At 36.1% G+C, this 26,940-nt stretch overlaps 1 non-coding gene across 1 annotated transcript; it reads right to left on the bottom strand.

Moving 5' to 3' along the window:
• Positions 1 to 5,678: 5,678 nt before the first annotated feature.
• On the bottom strand, positions 5,679 to 5,785 carry LOC127214978 (U6 spliceosomal RNA). Its single transcript, XR_007833912.1, has one exon. It is a non-coding gene; the product is annotated as a U6 spliceosomal RNA (small nuclear RNA).
• Positions 5,786 to 26,940: the final 21,155 nt, after the last annotated feature.

A 26,940-nucleotide genomic window follows, 5' to 3' on the forward strand; every position in this document is an offset into this window, starting at 1 on the left:
ACCTCTCAAGCCAAGGTTATATGTGGGAGCCAGATAAGGAGCTAACCCAGGGAGTTTCCAGGGATGTATGTGGCAGGATTCAGCCTGGACTGGTCCAGACTCACCTTCAGCAAAGGGCAGGTGATGGGGCCCAAAGATCAGGTGAGTGCAGGCTCAAGCAGGTCCTGCATGAATAGGCAGGTCCAGTATGCTCAGAGCCAAAGCAGGAAGTTCCAAGGAGGTAGAGGAGATATTGGACAAGCACTATGGCCCAATTCTCATCCCAAGCAGTGAGCCAGCAGGACCAAGAGTCGAACTAGATGTTCTTTACAGGAAGAAACTCTGAGGTGTGGCCCTGTCTTTCCAATGGAATCAGGTTAAGAATACACTACTTCTTCCCAGTGTTGGGAATTTAAATTATACTTTGTAGATAAAAGTAAAGAACTCCTCCACTGAGCCATATCCCCACACCTACATTCCTAATAGCTATAGTGTCTGGGCAAAATTAGGCTTTTATTCAACCACTTCATCAATCAAAATTTCCAAAGAAATTCTGATAATTTGAAATTACGTAACAAGAGAGTTGCAGAGCTAGAACTAAAAATCATGCTTCTGTATCTGATATTCAGTACGTTTTATACCTTTGCAAATTGTCTGCATGGTTTATGTGTGAGTTATGTAGGTCTGTACTGACTAATTAGATTTGATCAATATTTGTGTAATCAGAACAAAAAAACAACCCCACCCCCAAAACTAAGTAACAATTTTTTTTTTTTTTGCTTTTGAAGACAATAGGCTAGTGTTGACTTTGAGACTAATAACTCCTATAATTAATGGAGCCTTTAATATCTTAGCAACAACAATGTTCAGAATACTCCAAGAAAAATATAAACTTGATAACAATGCTACTCATATGGTTGCTTTTCCTTGAAGATGTAATCATTTTATAATAAATTGACTATTCTAGCTTCAATGATTGCTATCAGTAAACATATTCTATTCTACAGGGACTTGTTAATGCAATATCACATTATTACCTTTAAATGATCCAGATTATTTGTTTCTTTAAAAAGAAAGATTAAAGTTCATTTTAAAGTTCCATGCAATATTATTAAAAACCATCTGTGATTATTGCAGTTTCATTACCCAAATATATTTGTATTTCTTTTTTTGTAACTTCAATAGCTTATTTGAAACAGATTTTTGTGTATCCCAAAGTCATTCTCCTTTGTTAATTTTCCTAAGAACATTGTGAAAACATAAAGTCTTGAAATACACAAGCAATCTGGAAATCCAGTTTTTCTGTCAGAATCAAGAAATAGCACCATACCTTTCTGGTGGCACTGGGGAACAGTATGAAAACGGCCATTTATTTTATTTTGTCATTTTCCTGAGCAAGCTACCCACAGGGTATTTAAATGGTTTATTTTCTCTTTTGCCATCTCTCTAGGTTAACAACAAAAAATATATATTCAGCTACTAAGAAACTAAATCGGTTATTTATGTTTCAGTTGTCAGATCTGTATTTTCTGAGTATCCCCTGAGCCAGATTGGAGGAGGAGAGATATTTCATACATATTTAATTTGCAATTGTAAAAAAGTCAGGGTTTCTTTTGCCTTTTCTTTTCCTGCCAGTTCTGCAGGGCAACTATAATGTCAATAATAAGGGCATCGGCATGCTTAGAAGGCTTCATCAGAATCCCACAGAACCAAATGACTAAACCTAAGAATTTTAATTTTAAAAGAGGAGATTGGGTTCCACTGGCTGATCCATAGGATAGCCAGTCTTCTCTGTTTTGTCCACTGGTCTCCATTTCCAAGTCATAGAGCACATATAATAGTTATATGAATGAGAAGAACTAACTGGCCTTTGTCTAATGGTTGATTTTGTTATTTGTTCATGTGATTATTTTTCACCATTTGCCAAAGCAAACCACCAAAAATTTCTTTTTTTTTTTTTTTTTGTGCTTTTTTTTGCATATAGAGTATTTTTTTATTTAATTTTATATAACAAAGTCCAATTAAATGAAAACAAACATTTATACACAATATTTGGGAATTTGGGCGTCGTTCTTTCCAAACTACTTCCTGCTGGTAAGGGGCGCTGTCTTGGGGGATTCGAAGAGGATTCAGATATCCTAGCTGTAGTCTGTAGGGCTGTTTTGTCCAGCTGTTTGGAATGTAGGATCAGCTTGTACTCTGTTTCAGGCGGTCTGGTGTGATCAAACCACATTAGTCTGGAAGGAATCCACATCTTTTCATTTTCTGTGGAAACAAAAATAGAAATACTTTTCCTCAGTAACTTGTTCTTCAACTTAAATTTTGGAGTCAAAGCGTTTTTTTTTTTTTTTTTTTTTTTTTTATTATTATTATTATTTTACATGTCAATCCCAGTTCCCTCTCCCTCCCTGCAAAAATTTCTTTATCTAACAAAAAGAAATAGCATATTAAACTCACTTTAAATATGATTTATTAGTTAACAATGAAGCCACTAGTGCTTTTTTAATTTCTTCCTCACTATTAATGTATATCAACTCTCTTACATTTTATAGATTTTTTCTTCTCATTCCTAATCCAAATATGCCATTTTAATATCTGTTAATTACACAAAGGAAAGTTGATGGCTTGATGAATAATTTTTAACAGACATTGATGCATGAAAGATAATGGAAGCTCTGAGAATGTCAACAATCAATCCAAGAGAAGTCCATTAGCTGTGCACAACTAAAAATTACCAGTGAGTATGGGCAGGGTAAGAAAAGGCTCTCTAATAATGATCTCATGGCACTAAAAATGTACTTAGTGAAAAGTTTTTTAATGTGTATTTTTAACCTCCCTCTTTGGTGGGGAAAAATAAGACTTCTATGCCCAACATTCAGTAAGTACTGAGCAAATTGAGTGTAGAAGTTGGATTTTGCTTTTCTTGAATCTTCAGCAAGTTCTGTGAGTTTTTAGCTGTTATATTCAAGGTTTCATTGGCTGTGTGTTGATGGGAAGAAATCTGGTCTAGACATCTTCTAATGGCAGATACTTCATCAGTGAATCCAGAACTACAGTAAAGTAGCTAGGATTATACCTTCTTTTGAGGATTAGGGCAGTTAACCACATAAGAGAATTAAATATATTTCCCTTTTCAATTATGTTTTAACTCTTCTTGCAAATTAGGTTCATCCATTTCTTTTTTCCATTTTCCATGTGCTGAAACACACACACACACACACCACAAATAATTTCCACTGTAGGCTACAATGAGTAAGTAGTCTACCAGAAACTCAATAACATATAAAAGAAGATACGCCCCCCCCCCTGTTTTAAACACTTAGGCATCTACATGAATAGACAGAGAGCTTTTGACCTGTTTGCCATGACGTTAAGGATCTTTACCCACTATTTCTACATACATTCATGTATGTAAATAGAATTTCAGGCATTTCTTATCTTCCTTGGTGTCTTCCAAATAATGAGGCAACTTTTCCTTTGAGTTTTATCTGAAAATCATCATCAGTCATTATCAGATTATGTAATTGTCTTCCCATATCCACGTAGATATGGCCACATCCTTTTCTCAACTTCTGCATTTCATTCAATAGTTGACTATAGTATTTATTCAGCAAATTTTAGTGAAAAATGGATAACTCTGTCAAGTGTGAAGGGTACCAGTGAATCCTGACATATATACATTTTAATGGATACCTATGTGCAAAATTCTTCCTTTCTTTGTTTCTGGGTTTGCAAAGCTGATGTTTATTTACCCTTCTGGTCCAGTCAATTTCCAGGATTTTGATCCATATTTGCTTTTCACCTCATCCCTCTATTCTACAGCAACTAATACCAAGTGTGATATCTTACTTTGTTGGGTAACTAAACTCCATTATCTTTAATCTTAAAGATGGAGAAGGAATAATAAAATCAAGTACATAAAGAAGGAAACAATCATGGTTAGATATACAATTTGTTAACAATACAGAAAAAGTTCTAGATTTTCTTTTCTATGAGTCTGTACAATGTATATTTCTTGGTATCAGAAGCTTCTTCTGCTGTTTAAGCATCTGTTTCTTGAATCACAAGTATGAAGCAGGGTTCCTGCCTTCTGTTCCTAACTGTAAAAGGGTATGTTTGAGAAAACTCTTTAAGCTTCTGTCCTGCACAGTGTTAAGTTGCAACTAGGGCTGCAACTGGGGCTTCACACACAAGGTTTTCTTTTATCCTAGGTAAAGGATAATATGAAGACAAAACAAAATAGCCACAAAGAAAAATTTAGCTTGTTTATTACTTTCTGTGTTCTCCTAGCTACTGGTAATTATCCAAAGACTTGTGAATGTAGGGACCCAGTTTTAAGAAGCCTGACTCTGGTTCTCCCTCCTGAAGCTGAGAATTAGTGAAGCATATCAGAGTTTGCAAGTGTACAGGGAAATTTAATCCAGGTTCCCCACCTGGATTAAAGGCAGGGGACAGTGGCAAGGAAAACCCATACTCAAAACCAGTACCTTTGTAATGTTGGCACAGTAGGAAGGAAATGGCAAAGGATGGGGGATGCAGCTTGACAGGTGTTCTGAGCTGGAAAGCTGCTTCCTTAAATTCCCTTTCTTGAGCTTCTGCCTTTCTTTCTTTGTGGTTTCAATGTTATTTAACAAAGAGGATGACTTTCACCTAGCTAAGAAAAAAAGCTTAACATGTACAGTTTTTCTTACAGAAAAGCATCCTCTAGAAGAGGTAGCAGTTAAGAAGAAGTAGAAACATTCAAGGAAAGAAAAAAAAAAAACTCTATAGCCAAGAATGACCCTCTCCTTGATTAACTCAGAACTGTTTTATTCCACAGTGGAAATTTTCCTGATGGGACATCTGTGAAAGAAACAAAGATGTTCAATGTCTATTCCCTAAATAATTGCTTCTAGTGCCCTCCTGCAGAGCAGACTTTAAGAAAAACAATACATTTTCCCACAGAAGAGAATAAACCTGTGCTGTCAGTCAGGGGAATGTGGAACATTGTGAGATATGATTTTCATTTTCTTTGTTGTATGAATTACAGGTTTAAAAAATGAGCTATATTTGTTAAATATGATATTTCCCTTTAAAATACAAAGTAAAACAGAATCTTGTTCAACGACCCCCCCATCCTTCTTTCTCTCTCCCACCCTCAGGCTGCTTATAGCTGCAATGGCTAGTTCAAGAAAAAAACATGAATCTGATTAATGATAAAGACTTACTATGAAATATTATCAAATAAAATCAATGTGCATTCAGGTAAATAAATAGGGGGAAATCTGGGATTTTTTCAACAGAAAATGTTGAAGGACAGTACATTCTCAAAGGATCCTTTGTGGATCTGACCTAAAACAATTAGGGATATATATCATATAACTTAAGGTTTTTTGAGAGGGTGCTAAGTAAATATATTTTGAAAATTTCCACCTCATTGTTTTTACCATTTTTGTTAATTTTTATTTAAACTAAAATCTATCTTGTTTTGCATACCAATCCCAGTTCCCTCTCCCTCCTGTCCTCCCATTCCCTATCACAAACCCCACTTCTCAGAGAGGGTGATGTCTTCCATGAGGAATCATCAAAATCTGTAACATCATTTGGGGTAGGACCTAGGCCCTCCCATGTATATGTAGGCTGAGAGAGTATCCCTCCATAGAGTGTGGGCTTGCAAAGCCCATTTGTGCACCAGGGATAAATACTGGTTCTACTGAAAAAAAAAAATGGAATGCTTCACAAATCTGTATGTCATCCTTGTGCAGGGGTCATGCTAATCTTCTCTGTATCATTCTTATTTTAGTATATGTGCTGCCGAAGCGAGCACTGTTTTTAAAAGGGTAAAGGTCACAATTCTGCTTTCCATTGTTCAAATTGTATCCTCTTTGAATTCTTCATGTTTTATTATTTTACTATGAAAATTTAGTTATCATTGAACAGTTATGTTGATACTTTAATGTGTAGAAAGAGATTCTTGTGTCCCATGCCCAAATACTTCAATTTAAAAGCTTTCTTCAATGGTTATGAATCTTAATTAGTTATCCAAAGATTTAGATACAAGCATCAGCAGGAGCCTTGAAGATTCCTCCCAACTACTTGAATCACTAAAATGAATAGCCAGAGCCTCATAGTCAAGACCTGAGATTTTATAAAAACAGATGCTCAAGGTCTGTTCTCCAAACTGCTTTGTATAAAAGGAAATGAGAAGGTTGATCAACATGATTGTGGCACATGTATTTGCAACTGATGCTTGTCTTAGTTAGCATTTCTATTTCTGTGAAAAGATACTTATAAGTACAGCAATTTTTATAAAGGAAAACATTTAATATGTTTCATGGCAGTGAACAGGCAGACAGGTTACTGGAGAAGGAGCTGAGATTTCTACATTTTGTTCTGCTGGCAACCAGACGTGAACTGGTTTGAGCTTTGGAGACACACCTTTTCAAACAAGACACACCTACTCCAGCAAAGTCACATCCTAATAATTCCTCTTACTTTGAGCTTATGAGGCCATTTTCTTTCAAATCACCATGATTACAAATTCACACAAGAGACAAATACCTATCTGAATGATGAACTTATAGCAGGAGGTCTCCCAGGTTCTTGAGAAAGATTTTCCTAAGCATGAAAAATTAATGAGAGGACAGAGTTTACACTAGCAAGTTCCCCATATAAATATCCTAATAAAAGGGACCTAAAGGCAAGGGGACCTGCCCATGTTCTCCCCATCTGCATGAACTCTTGACCACTTCTGTCTCTATTTCTGCTCTTGTCTTTGCTCTCCATATGATAAAGACCCAACTTACCTACCAGGTTGGGGCTACTGCCTTGTTAGAATAGGGGCCAGAGCTTTCTACCTGTTAATTATCCATAGTAGAGAATGTCTCCAATAGTGCAGCCTTCCTACTCTATAGGGACAGAGTGTAACAACTGTTGCTGATGAGTGTTTCACCAGAAGATCTTTAACCTCTACATATTTGAATAAATTAAACTTAGAGAGTTTCTAATGAAGAAAATTTGAAAGCTAATGTATTATATGCAGCTGAAAACTGCTGATTCAGTGACAACAGCAGACAATTATTCTCAACTGGCATTAGTCAGTGTCTGCAGTAAAATACAGAGTAGGCTATTCATATGATGACCATTTCCACAATAAATGGAGGAAGTTTTAATGAGAACAGATGAGCCTTTCCTCACAGTTCCTTCAAAGTGGATAAAATTTTTGAGAGTGCTATTCAGTATTTTAGCAGTTACTATACAGCCTCAATCAGGTGGCATGTTGGAAGCAGCTACCTCAAATGTCAACTGGCTGGTGTGAGAAGAGAGGAAAGAGAATTACTATAAACCAGTTAGGCAACTGTGATTATCAAGGGCCCAGTGAGCCAAGAAAAGTTCAAGTTCTGGAAATATCTTTATGCTTTGTTTTCTTCTCTCTGGGCACTCCTTTCTTGATAAAAGGTAATAAAATGATTATAATTTTAGATTGAGATGAATTGTCCATTCATCAGCATGTGTTTTTAATGCATTAGACTTGTACTAATGGTATGTGCTTTCTAGTTAGAGGGCTATTCTCAAGGCAGAAAAAAAAAATCATTTTCTCAATAAAAATATTTTATATCCAAGATATGGTGTCTTAAAGTTTTTAATGAGCTCTGAGCCTGACATTATAGCAATTAAAATATGAATTAAAATGAAATCTGTCTTGTTGGACAATCTAGATGATTTCAGATATTTGTCTTATCATATGGAACATGAGTCACATTTTCTATTATTTGAAAAAATCTGCAATTTACCTCAAGGGAAAAGAAAGCTAATTTTCATAATGTAAAATGGGCCTCTGCAGCTCTGGCTGATATGTAAATACTGTGTTCACTTAGCAACTGGACATTTCTTGCAGTGAGTTAATAGAGGTTCTACAGAAGGCTGGTGAATTATGAGGAGGCAATTTTATAATTTAGAGCACAAGTGATTATGTCTATTTAGTGATTAATGGAGTAGAATTGACCTTTTCTGAAAGCTGACAGCAGGATTCCAGAGTCAATCAGCCTTTCTCAGTGGATGACTTCAACTGAGTTTTAGAGAAATAAGCTAAGTACATAGACATCTCGTAGTGTCAATCTAATAATAACAATTGTGAGAAACTACCCAATTATACACAGGTATACACAGGTGGGTACCAGGTTAAAGAAATCCAACTTGCTTTTCAAGAACTAATTGTCTACATCCTGGGGAATGTCAAGTTCATTTTCTCAGTCACTGTGGTTGAAATTATAAAATTGTTCTTAATCCATAAATGGATACAAAAAATGTGGTATATACAAACAATAATATTGTATACAGTTATTAAGAAAGCTAATTAATCATCTTTGTAGGAAAACAGAGGAAATCATTTTAGCAATTGGAGTGAAAAAGACAAATAGCATGTTTTCCCTTCTGAGTAACCTAGTTAGTATATGTATACATGTGTGTGGGAGTGAGTGGGTGTGTATTTATATACCTGTGTGAAGATGGAGCTTCTGTTCCAGAGCTGTTTAGTCTCAAACATACAGAGGCTTATATTAATTATAAACTGTTTGGCCAGTGGTTCAGGCTTCTTATTGACTAACTATATATTAATTATTAACCCATTTCTATTAAACCATGTGGCTTACCCATAATGCTCCAGTATGTTACTCCTTCATCAGCTATATGGCATCAGCTCCCTCTCTGTGCTCCTTTCCTCAGTGTTCTCCTAGTCTGGTAGTTTCATCTACCTTCCTGCCTAGCTACTGGTCAATCAGCATTTATTCATCAAACAATAAGAAATATATTCACAGCATGCAGAAGGACATCTCCCATCACCTATGTATATGAGTAACAAAGTATAGATCTGCTGTATGATGCAGCAATCCCATTAATTCAACATACCAAAGAGAAACACAGTTATGTTTATTATAGAATTGTTTACAATAATTAGAGAATACAAACAGTTGATGAATGGATAAACCATATACAAATATGCATAAACAATATTGAGCACTACCTAGCCATAAAGAGCCCTTAAGTTATGTCTTGTTATTTGGAACAAAAACAGTGAATCTGAAAGTATTACATTAAGTGAATTAAGCAAGACACAAATAGAAATGCTTCTTTGGAAGCTTGTATTTTGAAGACTTGGTCTAGCCTGTGGCACAAGTGGGAGATGGTAAAACCTTAAAAACCAGTGGCATAAAAGGTTATAGGTTACTGAAAATGTATTCTTGATGGCAATGGGAATTTAATTATGCTCCATCTCCCATTTTTCTTATCCACTACCACATCATAAGCAAATGAAGTTGCCATGGACTGACACCTCCCAAATTTTAAATTTAACTGTACTTATAATATTCTTACCCTTCCTCAAATCCTTCCATATCATTTCCCTACCCAACCAACTATAAGTTCTTTGTCAACAAACAAACAAACAAACAAGCAGAAAACCAATACAACAACACCACAAGTAAACTGTCAGTTATACTTGCTGGGCAACGGAAAATCAGTTTTCTCTAATAGAGTAACACTGGGTCTATCAACAATTTCCTGACAGGCCTTTTCTTTAGGAGCATTTAACCAACATACAATGGACTCCACACTACTGTTGTATGTTTTTCTTGGCTATATTTTGTATTTTGGTGGGTTTTTTGCTGGTGGTTCTGTCTTTGGTTTTGGCTTCTTTCTTTCTTTCTTTCTTTCTTTTTTAATGGGTGTGATGTTATTTTTTCTTCTTCTTTTTAAGTTGACTATATCAGGTACATTGTAATAACAATAGATACCCAGCTGGCAATGGTAAATAGAGAATGGCTACTACAGAAGTTCAAGGAAAACATTGGAAAGGCCTGAGATTCTGTTTCAGAAACAACTACAAACATTAAGGAGTCTAGAAAGGATCAATTCTTTGCTTAAATAATTCCAAATAAATATACTAGATAAGGAAATAATAATTATTCCATTACCTCTCTCTTTTTAGATACTTGGCAGCTATTGTTACACATTTATTAGTGGAGTAACTAGAATTGAACACACTTTGTGGTTCAGTCCCAAGTACACACAGAGGTCCATGAGGAAAAGCAATCAACTGAGGATACATTTGATCTTAATTTTAAAATACAATATATAATGCAGCAGTGATAATCTAATAATAAGTAAAAATAATAGAAAACTGGAGGCTTTGGGTTTATAGCTTTGTCTTGTCACCTGTAAGATTTTTTTAATTTTTTAAAGAATCAGTCATTAATTATTTGCTCTAGTACATCTTTGGTAGAAGTGAGTAGTTCTGCTTGCTAACACTGTAGATCCTATAGAGAATCTGTAATCTGAGAGCCATGGTGGACAAAGACTGTCAAAGCTTAGTTGTCTCAGATACGATTGTCAATACTTCAAAAACCCTTTCACTGCAAAAGTGAGCAAGGGCTACAGTTTTTAAATAAAATTTAGCTTGTTCATTTTCATTTTAGTTGGACATGATCAAAGTCCTACATGACTTGTCAGAAATTATATGTATCTTCATTGGTATAACAGCACTAATATACCATTAACTAGAAATACCACTACCCATTTCTGAGATGTTGTCACAGTGATGTGTTACCAGAACTGAGGAAACAATGCTCTGTGTGAACTGTAAGATTTGCATGAGCTTCTTTTTTATCTTAACTTACCTAGATAGAGTACTAAAACAAAAGAACTGTTATACAGAATACACCAAGAGAACACACTATATTTTTGTATGTAAATTTTAAAAAACCCAAGGGGGGGAAAAACTATCTTAGAAGACCTACAGATTCTCTTCCAATCCAATAAAGAGAATGTCTTAGTAAAACCATTCAATTTTACTTCTCTTGATTGTGCAAAATACTAACAAATGTAGAAAAGTCATATTCCAGTTATTTATAAAAGTGTACATATGCAGAATCCAACATAGACTCCTACCTTACTTTAGTTGTACATCATCTATAGCATGGCATATCCTTACTAATAATACAAGAAAATTAGTCACTATGCTGAAATTTTTGCTCTTCTATTAGAATTATTAATATTTTTAGCAAAAGCCATCTATCTATTTGTTCATTTAAATATATAATGTTGCTTATTTATCAGTCAACTACTTGGCACCAGGACTGGAATGTATCCTTAGCATTAGCATATAAACACATTGTTCTTTCCTAGAAGATGCATACAGTTTATTTTAGAAGTGGATGGATAATTAGACTAACAGCTATCTACAGTGGTGGATGGAATGAAGCCAGGAGGGAGTCACAGCCTGGAACATAGTGGGGTTATTACTTGATTGAAGAGAAAGGATCTGGTCAATGGATGAAGAAGCAGGAGAACTTTATCATAAGAAATATTTATGTTCAGTTCTAGGAACATCAACTGAAACTAAAAGAGATAGTCCTGGGGAAGCAGAGTTGAGATCCCAGGGGCTTGTTTCCACCCAAGTGTGAGTAGCATAGACCAGGTAATGGATACATTTCTGTAAGACCCTTGAGAGAATTTAAGAAGTAAAGTGACTGGGATTATCTCATGTTTTGGAATATTGGAGATAAAAATATCATGAAGAATAAATTGAAGAAGTCAAAAATTAAAGTCTCATTCTGAAAGGTTAATTCTTCTAACAGTCTATGTGAGGAGCTATAAAAACAATTTAAATGGGGATTAATAAGAGAATGTAAAACAGGAAATAGCAAAGAAATGCAATTGACACTAATAGTCATGGAAAAGGAAGTAAGAGGGTGACATTTTCACTGAATGATTAGTGCTTTGGTCCTGTAGATGTATATTTGAGGAGTATTCATGAATTCACTTTGGACAAAGTAAACTAAATAACCTGGTACTGGAGCTCAGTAAAAACAAGTTTGATCTGATCTGAAGTCACAAATGTGAATGTTAGAACTGTAATTTATCCTATCTCCAAAGAGATAACACAGAGGAAGAAGAAGTAAAAAAAAAAAAACAAAAAACAAAAACAAAAACATGCAGCTGGCTGACACTACAGTAGTCACAAAGAAAGAATGAAGAGAGGTGTCTGGCCACTAGGGCCTCAGCTTAGTTGCCACTAGGGCCTCAGTCTAGTCGTTCTGCATCGGGTTCCTGCAATGGTGCACTGACCTCCTCCTCACCTTCTTCTCCATGCAGCTGACAGTGATGGACAGATACTTGCAGGTGTACCAGGGGAAGAACTACAGGACTCCCATGACCAGGGGGTGGCGCGGGGTAGCAGCTGGGCCAGCAGGCTAGTGTAACCAATGAGATAGGCAGGCAGGAGCAGCAGCCACAGGACTGGTACTTCCTCCCACGAGTGTGCCTCCAGAGACCAGAAGTGGCATCACGCCCCATCATGAGGGAAGCTGGGAAAATATCTCCGCTGAGTGAGGGATCAACTAGACTGCAAAAGTTGTGGCCACCGATCTAGGGGCATTTAGGATCTGGTCCTCAGGGTTCACTTGGGCTTGAAACAGTTTTGCCAGAAACTAGAGAAAGGCTTTGGTGAACAAGAAGTCAGAACAGCTCACTGCTTAATCTTCATGGCCAAAGGAAAGAAGCATTGATTAAAAGCCACAAGGATAGTATTGTCTATGTTGAGCAGACTTGAGATCCTTGAAGAACCTCTCAGGCTGGGAGAACTATCAAACCCAGATCTGGAGAACTCGAATAACTGTGTCTACATCTTCAGTTTTTTGTGTGATCTCAAGGTCTGTTTTGGCTGTTTTTCTAGTTCCCACCTTGGACTGTCACCTACACTTCAGTTTCATAAAGAGACAGCCCACTAGCCAGTGGTATGAGAAAATTCTACTCACTTATTTAAAAACGTGATGTACTAGTCATGCACATCCTGTAGCTCACCCATGCACAAAATGACTCCCAAATGGCCTTTCACTGGCCTTTTGAAATTCAGCCCTAAGGCTATGTTCTTATCTAAGCTTGATAATGTCTATTGACTGGCATTCTAGGCAATCTGTTAAGTATCTTCAGATGCCAGATAACATGCCTAGTCTAGGATTCCAGTGTGTGTTTGTCTGGCTGTGAACCTGAACGTTTAACCACTACATGGCTCAGCCGTTCTGGGGAATGCTTCTCTTGCAGTGCTGAGCAGAATGGCATGGGATAGCAAACTATCAGTTGTTCAGCAAAGTTCCTTCCTCTTCTTAGCAGCATGTGTCAAGATGGAGATGGTTTCCCAGCATATTTTAAGCAAGCTATTGCCACATAACAAAATATGAGAAGGAACTCTCCTTTCTAGGACTTCTACTGCCTCTAGCTCCAGCTTGTCCATACTGACCAGTATGCACCCTAGCGATGGGTAAAGAGCAAAATGGAAAGAACTCCAGCTACTGAGTTCTGAAGTATGTCTAAATCAAGTGAACAGAGGCCCCTGCTAGCCCTGGGAGTAATCTGTGATTAGAGAACGAATTTCCATTTCCTGAGTCACTGTGTTTGGCTGTCCATTTGTCTAACAGTTGAAACATCACTCTGAATAATTCACATTCAGATGATCTATTCTTTTTTATTATTATTATTTTATTTTATTAATTTATTTTTTCTGTGAGATAGACAAGTCCATGAGGGCAGAGACCAAATCCATCTTTCTGTATCTTGCCTGGAGTAGACTCTGGCACACAAGTCCTCCTTGATGAATGCACCTATGGAATGAGTGGTTGAATAAATGATAACTATACTGTTACAGGAATGCCAATGAGAAGTGTTTGTGCATTAAGACTTGATGCAGGCATATCTAAACTTGGAGAAAGACTGGTCCTCAGCCAGAGCCCAGACCACATGTGGAACTGGCAACATCCTTGTGGGACTGTAGGGAGGGATGCAGTCAGATTTTGGTAATGTGTGGATTTGCCAATGCTAGGAAGGCCTGCCAGCAGAACCCCATGAGTATTGTTTAGTGACTATTGTGGTGATTAAATGCAGCACACTGCACAATTATTCCTTAGCTCTTTTTCCAAGATGTTCTCCTGGTTGAATAGCTTTGAATTTTGGAAAACAAGAAATTGCAGAGGTTCTGTCTGTCAGTATCATCTGTCACCATCTCTGAGCTGCCAGAATGACAGCTGGTAAAGAGTAAGATCAAGTTGACTGGCAGAATGCTTTAAGCTAATTAGTTTGTGCACAATAATAGTATAATAAATAAAGCTCTAGAGGAACTTGGTTATCACTTGCATTCCAAAAGTGAGATATGACCTTAACAGAACCTCACAGAGCCATTTGTCATCAAATATTAATCTTTGTATCAATGGCTGGCCTGGACTGAGGAAATGGAAATCATCAGCAGAGGGAGGTATGTGATGACACCATGCTTTCAAAAATACTTAAAGGGAACTACCTCAAGGAGCCAGAGATTTCCAGATGATTTTGAAGTAAATATTTACAACCACTACCTATAGCAGTTCGACTTGAAATTTTAGCTGCTGAATGCCAATGAGCCATTTCACTGGACAAGTTCTACCTGTCAGTTTGGCTAAGTTATTGAGTAATATTGTTCTTATCTGCCTGAATTTTGGGCTGGAATTATTGCACTCATTTTTAATGTGTTTTTTTGCCAGATTTATCTAACTGATCCAATGAAATCTGGCTGTCACCAGAACCCTTTGCTAAGTACACAACCATTGGTAACAGGGATACTGAGTGGACATAAGCTTGAGAATTGAATAAAAGCTATTAGGATTTTCAAAAAAAAAAAAAGGAATGATGGAAAAAGAAAAAGAAGGAAAGAAAGAAAGAGAAAGAAGGAAAGAAAGGAGAGAGAGAAGGAAGGAAGGAAAGAAGGAAGGGAGGAAGGAGGAAAGGAAGGAAGAAGGAAGAATGAAAGAAAGATTCAGGAAAGTTTTGAAAAGGCATTTAGGAAAACTAAAGTTTAATGACTGAGGAAGGTTAGTTAATTGTCACATACAGGATATTTCATCTCTCTCTGAGATTGTTGGTAATTGTGACCAACATGTGCCTCCGATGTTCTGCCCACTGAAAACACAGAAAACAAGAATGTGATTTACAACCCCAAAAGGCAAGAATAGTTTACATCTCAGCCTTGCATCACAGTGAAAAAAACTGAACAAAATTATCAGCCTCATGTTTTACAACTGCTAAGCCAATAGTCTCTATTAGGTAGACCAGTAGGCTGTTACTATGGAACCTGAATTCTAGTGAATTCTAGTTTTCTTATGATATAGCCTTTATACTAGCATTTATCTACTATTGATGTTCTCTGGGGACTCCTTCCTGGTCTTTATATACAATGGAAAACATACTAATGGTGGTTTGTCAAAAAATGTAAGTAGTATCTAAAGGCTGAACAAAAGAATAATGATCACTTGAGAATCATGGCTGACAGATACAATTTGACCAGAGATAGTATGAGGCTTGCTTACTGCTAACTTGGTGAATCATTGATTCATCTCAACAATTCCTTTTTTACATAAAAACTCATCAAATGTAATAATTAAAATAATAATTTGTTTAAAAATTAAGAAATCATCATCACAAGCAGAATATTATCTTGCTATAAATACTTTATATCATACACACACACACACACACACACACACACACACACGCATATACACCTCTTCTTGCTTTCTTGTTGTTATTGCTGGTTTTTAAAACAGGGCTTTGCCTTGAAAATCTTTAAGCTACCCTAAGCTGGACTCAAATTTCTCATGTTCCCACCTGTTTCCTACATTCTTGGATGTATACCACTATTTCCAATCAGCAGAGTTGTTATAAATAAGTGGGAAACTTCAGTTAACTCAATAGTATATATAAACATATGAAGCCTATAGAATACACGTGGATTGAAGTTAAAGGTGTTTTGACCTCAAGAAATTGGAATAGTACTTCAGACTAGGAATATGTATATACTATTGAAATATTAAAGATTAAAACATGTCAGGATGAAAAAGTAATCTGGACAAAACTATTGGAGTGTTGAGCATGCTTACTATGTAAAACCAACTTAATATAAAAAATGAAGAGACAATCATAGGTTTATTCATACAATATTAGACATCTGGATAGGTTTTCCTCAATCACTTTTCATAGATCATAATGGATCACAGTCATCAAATTCATGGATATAAATAACGTCCTTATTGTGCTTCACCTCACCATAATTTAACCCAAGTATGCTTTTTTTTTTTTTTTTTTTTTTTTTTTACAAACTTTCTTGAATGCTTATTCAAGTCTTACTGCTACACACACTTAGTCTAGTAGTCTAGGCCCCTTTGGCAGGTTCACAGGTATGCCAAGACAATAGTCCTCTCTGTTCTTCCTCCAGTCACTCAGGATGAATAGGACAGCCTCTTGGGCTGAACATCTATTTATCTCCCATCACTCTAAAAGTATTATTATCTCCAAGTACCACATGATGGAAATGAAATAATGAATAATGGCTTATTTTCAAGAACAACCAGATCAAATTCACTGAGTTTTAACATAACAAATGAGAATTCCACTATGTGTCATTGACTTGATGATGTGGCACGAACCTAATTCTAGAAGGGAAGAAAGGTAGACAGTGGAACAGGAGCTTTATTTGTAATGCTGTCTGCAAACTGAAATTTTGCACCTTTCAATTTAAAGCTTTCAATTGAGATAGAGCATCTGACACGCTTCCCCTTTTCCCCTCTCATCATTTTACTTCCCATTTTGCTCATTTCCAATCACTTTCTGTTTCCACTCCTGACAAGACAATCTGTTAATACAGCCTCAAAGTGAGATTTCTCATTCTTACATATGTTTTTTGATAAGTTAGCCCATTGTTCAGAATGCATAAACTGTAAGTACCAGTCAGGATACAATAGGTTATGCAAAAGTAAAATGTGGTTCTGTCACTTCCTGGTTTATGATGCCCTAAGAGCATTTGGCTGAGGGTCTGCTCCATGAACTTTTCATTTTGTATTCAGAGACTCTGAACAGTCTCTGCTAGCTACTATCTCCATAGAAACTTGGGGGAGTAAGAACAAAAGGACTTTTAAAACTTCTGCCTTGAAGTGATATTTCCATGGCCAAAGAAAATTACCTGGCCATACTGATTTCATTGTGGTGGTTAGTAAGCTTCAACCAAGAGAAGAATGTATTTATAATAAAAAGTAATAGAACTCAAAATATTTCTTATCTTCAGTACCTTTGCTCTACTGCAGATCTGTGTTCTACTTGCTGTTTCAAGTGGTCCAGTATTTATGATGTATCTCTTCCTTACCATATTGCATATACCTCTTTATTAATCATTCTGTATTTACAAATTTCCAGGGCACAGGCTTTGTCCATTATTTATTAGTACTTAATATATCTCCCACTATAGTAAGTTGAGTTCCTATATCAATTATACTTAAACAATGTCCATTATTGTTTTTTATATTCAACTCATAAATGCAGTTAATAATATATGGCTTCACTGGTTTTGGTTATCCAATGCATCTTCTTTTTAAATTATTTTTCTTTTTGTTTAATTGATGTGTACCAAATGCAGTGTCAACAAAGGCTGGATGAGGGTATTCTAATATAAGAAAGATAAAGGTTAAGAATATACTGTGGCTTGGGACTATAGAGATGGCGTAGTGGGTAAGTGAACTGGGTACTATTCCAAAGGTTACACATTTGGTTCCCATTATCCCCAATCCAACTCACACAGGCTATATATAACTCAAGTCTCAGTGAATAAAATACATTTTTAAAATATTTTTCTTCTAATTATTTTGTGATTTTTATTTGTATAGTCAAATCCTTTAACAGTCTGGAATTCATTTTAACATGTGTTATAAAGCCCAAATTTTATTTTATTTTATTGGTTAAAACCACATCTGTTATTTCCCTAACAATTTGGTTCATGTTCATCATGAAATAAATCTGATACACATTTAAAAATGGTCATTTTTTCATTCTGTTTTAAATATGAATTCATATGACAATTTTATATTAATTTTACACCATATTAATGTTTGTAGGATAAATCTCAGGACTTTTGATAAATGTTACTGTATTATATTTTCATTCATACGGAATGAACTTAGCATCCTTTTATATGTCACTGTTACATAATTTTAATCCAAAGTAATTAAGTCATTTAAAGTTGAATAAACACAAATTTTTATGTATCACATTTCAAGCTGTATGTTTCTACTTATTAAGGACCCTTTTAGCATTTTTACAATTTTTATTTCTATTTATGTATATGTATGTCAATTTGTGTAAGTATATATGTGCACATGTATGATGAAACATGTAAAGGACAGAAGATTGTGTATGATCTCCCTGGAGCTGGAGTTACAGCATTTATGAGCTATCACACAGGTTCTGGGAACCAAACTTCGGTCTCTTGTTATAATAACAACCATTCTGCACCACCAAGCCACCTCTTCTGTACCTGCTTTCAAATTCTTTTATTTATTTATTTATTTATCTGCCTCTATTTAGTCATTTTGTATTTTTCAAGACAGGGTTTCTCTGTATAACTGATTATCCTAGAACTAACTCTGTAGACTAGGTTGGTCTCAAAATGACAGAAATCTGTCTGCCTCTCTGCCTCCTGGGTGCTGGGATTAAAGGCACATGCCACCACTGCCTGGATTTCTTTTTTCCTTTAAAATATTTATTTTTATTATTTTTAATTATGCTATGGAGGAAAAAGGCATTTTTCCCACAGCTTGAGTTGAAGGAGTGCCTCCCTTCTAGTATACATTATTAGGTTGCTGCTTATCCTGGGTGTTTTCAATTTTTCTAATTTGATCAAGTAGTATTGCTGCTCTTATTATTTTCCATTATTTTCTAACAAGTCATGTACACAAGGAAATATTTTTACCTTATTCATATAAGTGAATGACTTTTTTGGGTTTTCAGTAGACAATTATTCTTTTCAAATAACGCAATTTGGTATGTTAAATAAACAAAATGTATAAAGAAAACATAATAAGACATGAAAAAAATAAGAATTATATCGCCAAAACCACATATTATATTAGAAGTAAGAGAAAGACTGCTCTTATCAAAAACTTATCTTATCTTATCAAAAACAATATGTACACACACTATTCTTATTACTACAAAATGCTCCCTCAGACTCCACAAGAGCTCAGAAAAAAAAAATTTTTTTTTTTTTTTTTTTTTTTTTGGTCTAATAAGACTGAGTGACACCAGGCATAAAAACACTCACTTCCCTGTGATGACATTGGTGAATGCAGGCATTATGTTAAGCCCCTGTGTAGATTCCAAAGCATTACAGTAAAGTAATTTTTATATTTTATTTAGCTGTTCTGAACATACCCTTGTGTGTCAATAGGTTTGTTGAGTAAACTAAGAGGAAACGTAAAGCAGAAAAAGAGGCATCTGTGTCACCTGTGATAGTGACTGCTTGACATTTCAGATTTCACAGTTAACAGTGACTCCTTGGTGAGACTCTGAAGGACTCTGAGCTCAGACACTATGATTTATGTTCAGAGGCAACATTGGCAAATGATGTTATTTCGTATCTTCATGTCTCATTGGCTAACTATAACTTAATGTCATGATGTCAGCTGCTGCTGCTAGTGTGTGTGAGTGAGTGTGTGTGTGTGTGTGTGTGGGTGGGTGCATGTGTGTGTGTGTGTGCTTGCACACGTGCACATGTACAGGGACCAATGTTACCAACATATGCCTGCTGTTTGTTTTTCTCTACAAACTAAGCCAGGAAAAGCTTATTTTATAGATGACTTGTAGTTTTCTTGGAAACAATGAAGCTGTTTTGATAGCTTGTACTTTATTTACAGGTCACTCAAAGAGTGTGTTTTTTATCTTCCAGAATCTAACCACTGATGGGAGATGTCATTCTGTATATGTTTCTCATACTGGTTAATAATAAAGTACTGTTGGCCAATAGGAAAGGAAGATAGGAGGGACTAGGAGACAAGGAGGAAATAGGAAGTAGAAAGGAGGGGTCAAGATGGAGAGTCTGGAGAAAGCAGTATGCGGCAGCCAGCTCCCGGTAAGAAGAACACGTGGACATACATAGATTAACACAAATGGGTTAATAATTAAGACAGAGCTAGCCGATAAGAAACTAGTAACTGGCCAACAGTATAATATCTAATACAGAGTCTCAGTGTGTTATTTGGGGCTGGCTTGGTGGCGGAACAAGAGCAGGTGGCGGGCAGAAAAACCGTATGACTTACAAATGGCGCCCACGTGGTTAATAAGAACTTCCACTTAAAATTTAACAAAAGCTTAAAAAAGGGTTTTAGAAACAAAAGAACAGAGACAAGCAAGGTTTCTTGGTAGCAGCATTTTTCTCAGTTGAACTCTGCTTTGCTAGAGACAAGCAGATATTTGCGCGGCTCCTTTAAGGGAAGATTCCTTACTTTGAATAAGCGGCAAAAAAACGCACAGCTTTTAAATAACTCTGCTAACAATTTATTGGTGTGTATGAGAGATAGCAATGGCAGTGACCACATCTCCAAGCCGGCAGCATGCTTTCTGGGTGGCAGCACTGTCCAAGGCGGTAAGCACAGCTTTCCGTGCTGGCGGTAAAAGTACCCGCCACCATCTTTGGTAAACTGCGGCTGACACAGCTATGACTTTCATTTTAACAATGTTGTTGTTTAACAGATAAAGACTCATGGCCAGAAAAAGATAAAGATTTACAGTAAAGACAGATTCACATTAAGAAAATGTGCTAAAAGTTTACAGTGTGTTTTAAAAAAATACATAGGCATTTAAAAAAAAAAAAAAAAGATGAAAAGCTCAGAGAGAATCTGGTTACTGTATGCTATTGTGTTGTCTCTACATTGTTTGACTGCTGAGAAAATGACAACAACTGATAAAGGAAATGCTGCTGGATTAATTCAATTTATGTATTTTAAAAATGCTTTGACTCCAACATTTAAGTTCAAGGACAAGTTACTGGGGAAAAGGATTTCTATTTTTGTTTCCACAGAAAATGAAAAGCTGTGGATTCCTTGCAGACTAATGTGGTTTGAGCAAGCCAGACCCCCTGAAACAGAGTTCCTGATGATCCAACATTCAAAACAGCTTGAACAAGGCAGACTTGCAGACTACAGCCAGGATTTCTGCATCTTCTTAGGATCCCCATGACAGCGCCCCCTATCAGCAGGAAGTAGTTTGGAAAGAACGACACCCAAATTCCCAAATATTGTTTATAAATGTTTGTTTTCATTTAAATGGACTTGGTTATAAATGGTTAAGGATCACAACCAATATCTTTTTAAAGGTAAAAGGGAAATTATGGTATAGATATGCATAGTTTGTTTTGGAATGGATTTTCATTTATTGATACAATTTAAGGTCAATTTTGTGATGTATATATTTCTCCTTTTGTTTAGGTATTGTGTTTATATAGTTCATTCAGAAAAATATTGTATAATGTAGTACAGATTATAGATAATTACCTATGATAGTCAAAACTTAGAGTTAAGTTAGTTAGGTTTTCAAGATACACAGAGATGTATTTGAGATAAATAGGCATTCTTCAAACCTTTCAAAAACCTACAGAATATGGCATTTAAAGTGGTTTAGGGTTTTACTTGACAATGAGACATAAATGCTCCTGGCAACACCACCTGCGTCAGAAAGGAAGATGGACATTAAAAAAACACGTTATGGAGTTTACTTCCAATATGGCAAGACTAGCCATTTGGACAAGATACTGCTCTTGTCTGGACTGTTTGACTTTATGCTGTATAAACTGGACATGCAGGACCCACAGAAAAGTGACTGCTGATTCAAGATGGACATTGCTACAGAGTTCCTGCTTCATGGAAGAGTCTGCGAGACAGTATGCAGGACACAGAGAAAAGTGACTGATAAACTGCCAATACAAGAAGACAGTTTAAAGTTTCCTGCGTTGCTGAAGAGTCTGCTAGACACACTATGGCCTATGGGCTGAAGATGGAAGATTACAAAAGAACCTTGGGTGACCAGGCAGTGAGTTGTCTCTGTCATTTCTAGAGCTTATATACTATCCTTCTGTGGTCTTTGAGGGAGTTGAAGACAGATAGTTATGGTTATAGTTTTCCTTAGTCAGGATTAAAGATAAGTTACATATAGGACTTTAGACTCACAAAGATGGAATAGATGATGGAATAATTTCTTAAATCTTGCTAAATGTTAATGGACTAAATATTGTTAACTGTGATTCTTATTTGATAACTGTTATGTAATATATTTTGCTATGTTAAGGTTAAAACCCTTCTTTTTATTTAAACAGAAAAGAGGAGATGATGGGAGATGTCATTCTGTATATGTTTCTCATACTGGTTAATAATAAAGCACTGTTGGCCAATAGGAAAGGAAGATAGGAGGGACTAGGAGACAAGGAGGAAATAGGAAGTAGAAAGGAGGGGTCAAGATGGAGAGTCTGGAGAAAGCAGTATGCCGCCGGCTCCCAGGTAAGAGAAATACATAGATCAACAGAAATGGGTTAATAATTATGATAGAGCTAGCCAATATGAAACAAGTAACTGGGCCAACAGCATAATATCTAATACAGAGTCTCTGCGTATTATTTGGGGCTGGTGGCGTGGCGGCGGGACAAGACCAGTGGTGGCAGGCAGAAAAACTGTACTCCTTACAAACCACAACACAACATTTAGGTTAATGATGCTAACACACTTTTCTACAGCAACATAGAGCCAGGCTCAGAGAAAAATGCAGACCTGTAGGGAATTTTTGATGGTTTCTTAAAGACATGTTTTTATTATTTTTAACAGTATTTGTAAATGTGTGTGTGCGCATATGCGGGCATTTCACATGCATGTATGTAGGCATGTGAAGGTTAATGCAGGTGCCTAAAGAGACCAGAGGTGTTGGATCTTCTGTAAAAGGCAGTTTTGTTTGCATGCAGCTTTGAGACACTTGACATGGGTTCTGGGAATTAACTCAGGTCATCTGCAAAAGCAGAATGCTGACTTAACAGACAAGCCATCTCTCTAGCCCGAGTGAGATTGTTCCTCAAATATGCATAAAACCAACAAACAAATAATAATTTATTAATCCCTTTAAATGTAATTTAAACTGACATTTACAGAGAGAATGATCGGTGTTCAATAGAAATGATATTTAAATAACTAGGCTCTATATTAATATATTCCTAGAAATAAGATATACAGAATGTGAAACTGCCATTGGTCTGGAAATAAATGACAGAATTCATGAGGATAGGCTCTGTGAGGCAAGCTCAACAAATTAACTATGACATTGCTATCAAAATAAAAGAAAAGTGTATTTTCATTAAAGATGCATTATTGATGTTAATCTAGATGAAGTGGAAAGGAAAACTCTGTTTTACACATGAACACAGTGACTCTGCCATCTGGAATGTCCCATTTGCTGGGCAGTTTAAAAAGTAATTTTTTTTTTTTGATTCATACGTAGACTCTTCACATTTTCATTTGGGAAAGAAACCACATCATTTCTGTGCACTTTACTCACTGATATGCTTCATATAGGTGTGGATGCCTGCAAAAGGAGTGGGGGATACAGGAAGCTGATGGATTCGTCAGTGAGTATAATGTACTGCCCCTAGCCTGTTAACAGTCATAATGACAGTTAAAGCAACCAACGCTCTTACTGTAGTTTATAACACTATATAATGCTTCTTATAATGTTCTTGTGGCAACCTCGCAGTGTAGATATTATTGTGCATTGTCAAAGATAGAAATGGGAGGCGAAATCTGTGATTGCATGACTCTTGTCAAAATGCCCACATTTCACCCCTCCCTCAGTCCATTGATGGTCTCCAGGAATATCTGTGACTTCCCTATCTGAGCTTACTCTGACACCTGTTTTTCTCCAGAAGGTACTGTTTAAGCACTCTTTTTCTCCCTCCTTTACCCAGGTTGTCCCTCTACTTACTTTCTCCTTACAACAATTTATGATGATACAACTTATTCCTCCACTGACTATGTGCCTTAGCCTCAGTGGTAAATTATGAATTAAGTTCTATAATTAACTTACTTTTCAAGTGAGAGAAAGGAAGCCCAGCGTAGTTGTTTTACCAAAAGCATGGAGTGATAAGTGGTACTCTGAAGTAGATTTGACTAGTATCTATTTCCTTTTCCTCATCCAGTTGTGGCTACCACAGTGGGCCACACAATTTCTATGCCTTTCACCACTGCTATTTCTAATTATAACATACATCATATAAATTTTGAAAACCATGCAATGTTCCTATATCTCTATGCCACCTCTGACTTTCCTCTCCTAATACGTTTTGATTTTCAAAACATGGTCTAAGTGCAAGTGTGAGTGTGTGTGTGTGTGTGTGTGTGTGTGTGTGTGTGTGTGTGCGTGCGTGCATGTGCACATGTTGATAAGATGACCATTAGCCACTGAACAATTGTGTCTCTGGATTTACTCATCTCATCATTTAAGAAAAGTTAACTAAAGATTTCTAAAACTCAAACAACAAATCTACCCTGAATATGTTTTATACATAAAGATTATTCCAAATATTTCCAAAGCTGTACAACAAGAAACTTGAACCCAATTTGCCTATTTCTTCTTAAACATACTACAGGTCATTTCTCTTACTGTATAATTATCACTTGCCTTCATCCCCTCTCAATTTTACAAATGAAGCTTTACCTTCTACCAGTTTCCCAAGAAATTAGTGATTTATCACAGTCCCAAAATTTCTTATGTTTCTTCAGTTACACATTTCTCTCATAAACAAAGCTTAAGATATCCTTCAAGGGTTTGACAATTTCTATCTTGCGTTTATTTTGTGTGTATGATCATCTTATCTAACCACAGACAATTGAATAAAGTAGAAGTGACCTCTATCAAAGAAACACTTAATCACACACACAAATGCAGGTAATCTGGGCAGTGGGGATGCATGCCTTTAATCCCAGTACTCAGGAAGCAGAGACAGGAGGATTCTATGAGTTCAAGGCCAGTCTAGTCTACAGAGCAAGTTCCAGGACAGCCTCCAAAGATACAGAGAAACCCTCTCTTTAAAACAAAATAAAACAAAAATATGTGGATGGAGATTAAAGTCAGTGAAGAAAATAAATCCATGGGTCCATGAGTAAATGCCAGGGTATATGCAATGGTGGTATAAACTGTTCTGCCATGGATTGCTGTGTGAGGAGGAGATAAATATAGGGAGAGGCTAGGGGAGATTTGAAAATATTGGAAAAGTTAAAAACTTATAAAATTGTGAATATTAAAAAGCTATTTGTAGTTATGTGTATGGTGAATCAGCAACTTTATATGAGTGAAAGATAAAAGAAAACAGGTATGCAGAGGCATGAGAAAATGGGAAGTGAGGGCAGTTCATAGCCAGCCTTTCAGTAGTTTCCCTGTCTCCTGTGATATTTAGCAGTACACCTGTCTGGACATAGCTATTCTGATGCCTTTCTAGGTCCCTTTTTGCTTTATAGTGTGGAGTTATTTTTCTAATTTTTTGAGCAGGAAGAAACGTAACCAAACTTGTCCACTTTTATATCTATCACACATTGACTTGGGCTATGTGAAATATAAATTAATTGCTTCCACAGTTACCATTTCTCTACCAAAGGTACTAGACAAAAGTCTCCCCACCACCACCACCACCTCTCTGGCTGTACAACTTCCTCGTAGCACTCCATATAGTATGTGCTATGGAAAACTAATGAAAATCACTCTTTCTAACTTGTTTCTTTTCTTCATAATCTATTGAAATGCTCTTAATATATTTGATACTCTCATGTTTCAGCTAAAACAAATTCCCATATAGATTCTTTCCAATCTTTTTTTCAACATCTTAAAAATATGAATAAGAAAAGAAATAAGAAATGTATCTACACAGAAACAGGAAAAACTTTCAAAATAAGATTCTAATAAAAATTGTCCTTGACAAAATAACTCTTTTTATGTTCTGCTATTTTCTTCTTTGTCAGCATGCGTTCAGTCTCCAAACGATGTGGTAGTGAAGGAGGGTACTGAAATAATCAAAACACAGATATCATGAACCACATAGATCTTAGTTTTTGATCCATTGCAGAACTCAATAACTACATTCAGATCTATTTTTTAAGAGCATTCAGTGGGGAGAGAGTAGGAATAGGATGTTGAACTGGATTCTTGTCTTTGCTCTGTTATTAATTGATTCTTGTTCTTTGATAAACTCCCTAAATTTTGGTACCAATGTTTCCTCAGCTGCCAAGTAACAATCTATATTATGCTATGAATCTCACCAGGAAATGTACATGTGGAAAGAGGTAATATATTATAAAGCTTTTAAAAACTCAAGTAAGATTAAAGGAAGACTTAAAGTTACTTTGTAATTTTAATGGAATATGTCTGTGTGAACAGAAACCTTTAGAAATTTAAAATACCCCCAAACTTATAATGAGATTCTCTATTCTCTAGGCTCCTTTCCTAGCCCATGTTCTACCTGGCATTTATTCTTGCCAATCTTTTTCTGGTTTCTCTTGGGGTCACACTGTCTTCTATGTTATGTTGTGTGATAATTCTGTGCTATGAACAATTCTCCTGAGGGAGCAGTACCAAATATTGATGCTCTGGCTGTTGTTGGGAACAAAAAACTCCAACCTGCAAGCTCTCAATGTCAGTCCTCGCAGAGCCTCTTATCACTCTACCATTTATCAAGGTCTTGAAAGAATACATAACACACTTGTGATGGAAGCTAGGTCTCACAGAGCAATGTTGTGAGTAATTGCTGTTGTCACTTAAAAGCTTCTAGGCTTAAGCTTAGGCTTAGAATTTAGAATTATATGGGTTAATATTTTTTTTTATTTCTGTCACCCATGGACTCTTCTAAAAGCAGAAGAATTGGTGAAATCCTAGAAAATTATTCTATCAATCTCCTGAAGGGATTCATCTTCAGCTCACATAATATTGAAGAAAGGACCATGTTGAGTATCCTTGAAGTATTGGTGGTGGTGGTGGTGGTGGTGGTAGTAGTAGTAGTTTTTAACAATAAAGATGAAGCTGTCATGGTAATATGAGGTTGATGTGTCTACAGGTTTA

This window comes from Phodopus roborovskii, unplaced genomic scaffold (assembly GCF_943737965.1).
Source record: "Phodopus roborovskii unplaced genomic scaffold, PHOROB, whole genome shotgun sequence".
NCBI classification, from domain to species: Eukaryota; Metazoa; Chordata; class Mammalia; order Rodentia; family Cricetidae; genus Phodopus; species Phodopus roborovskii.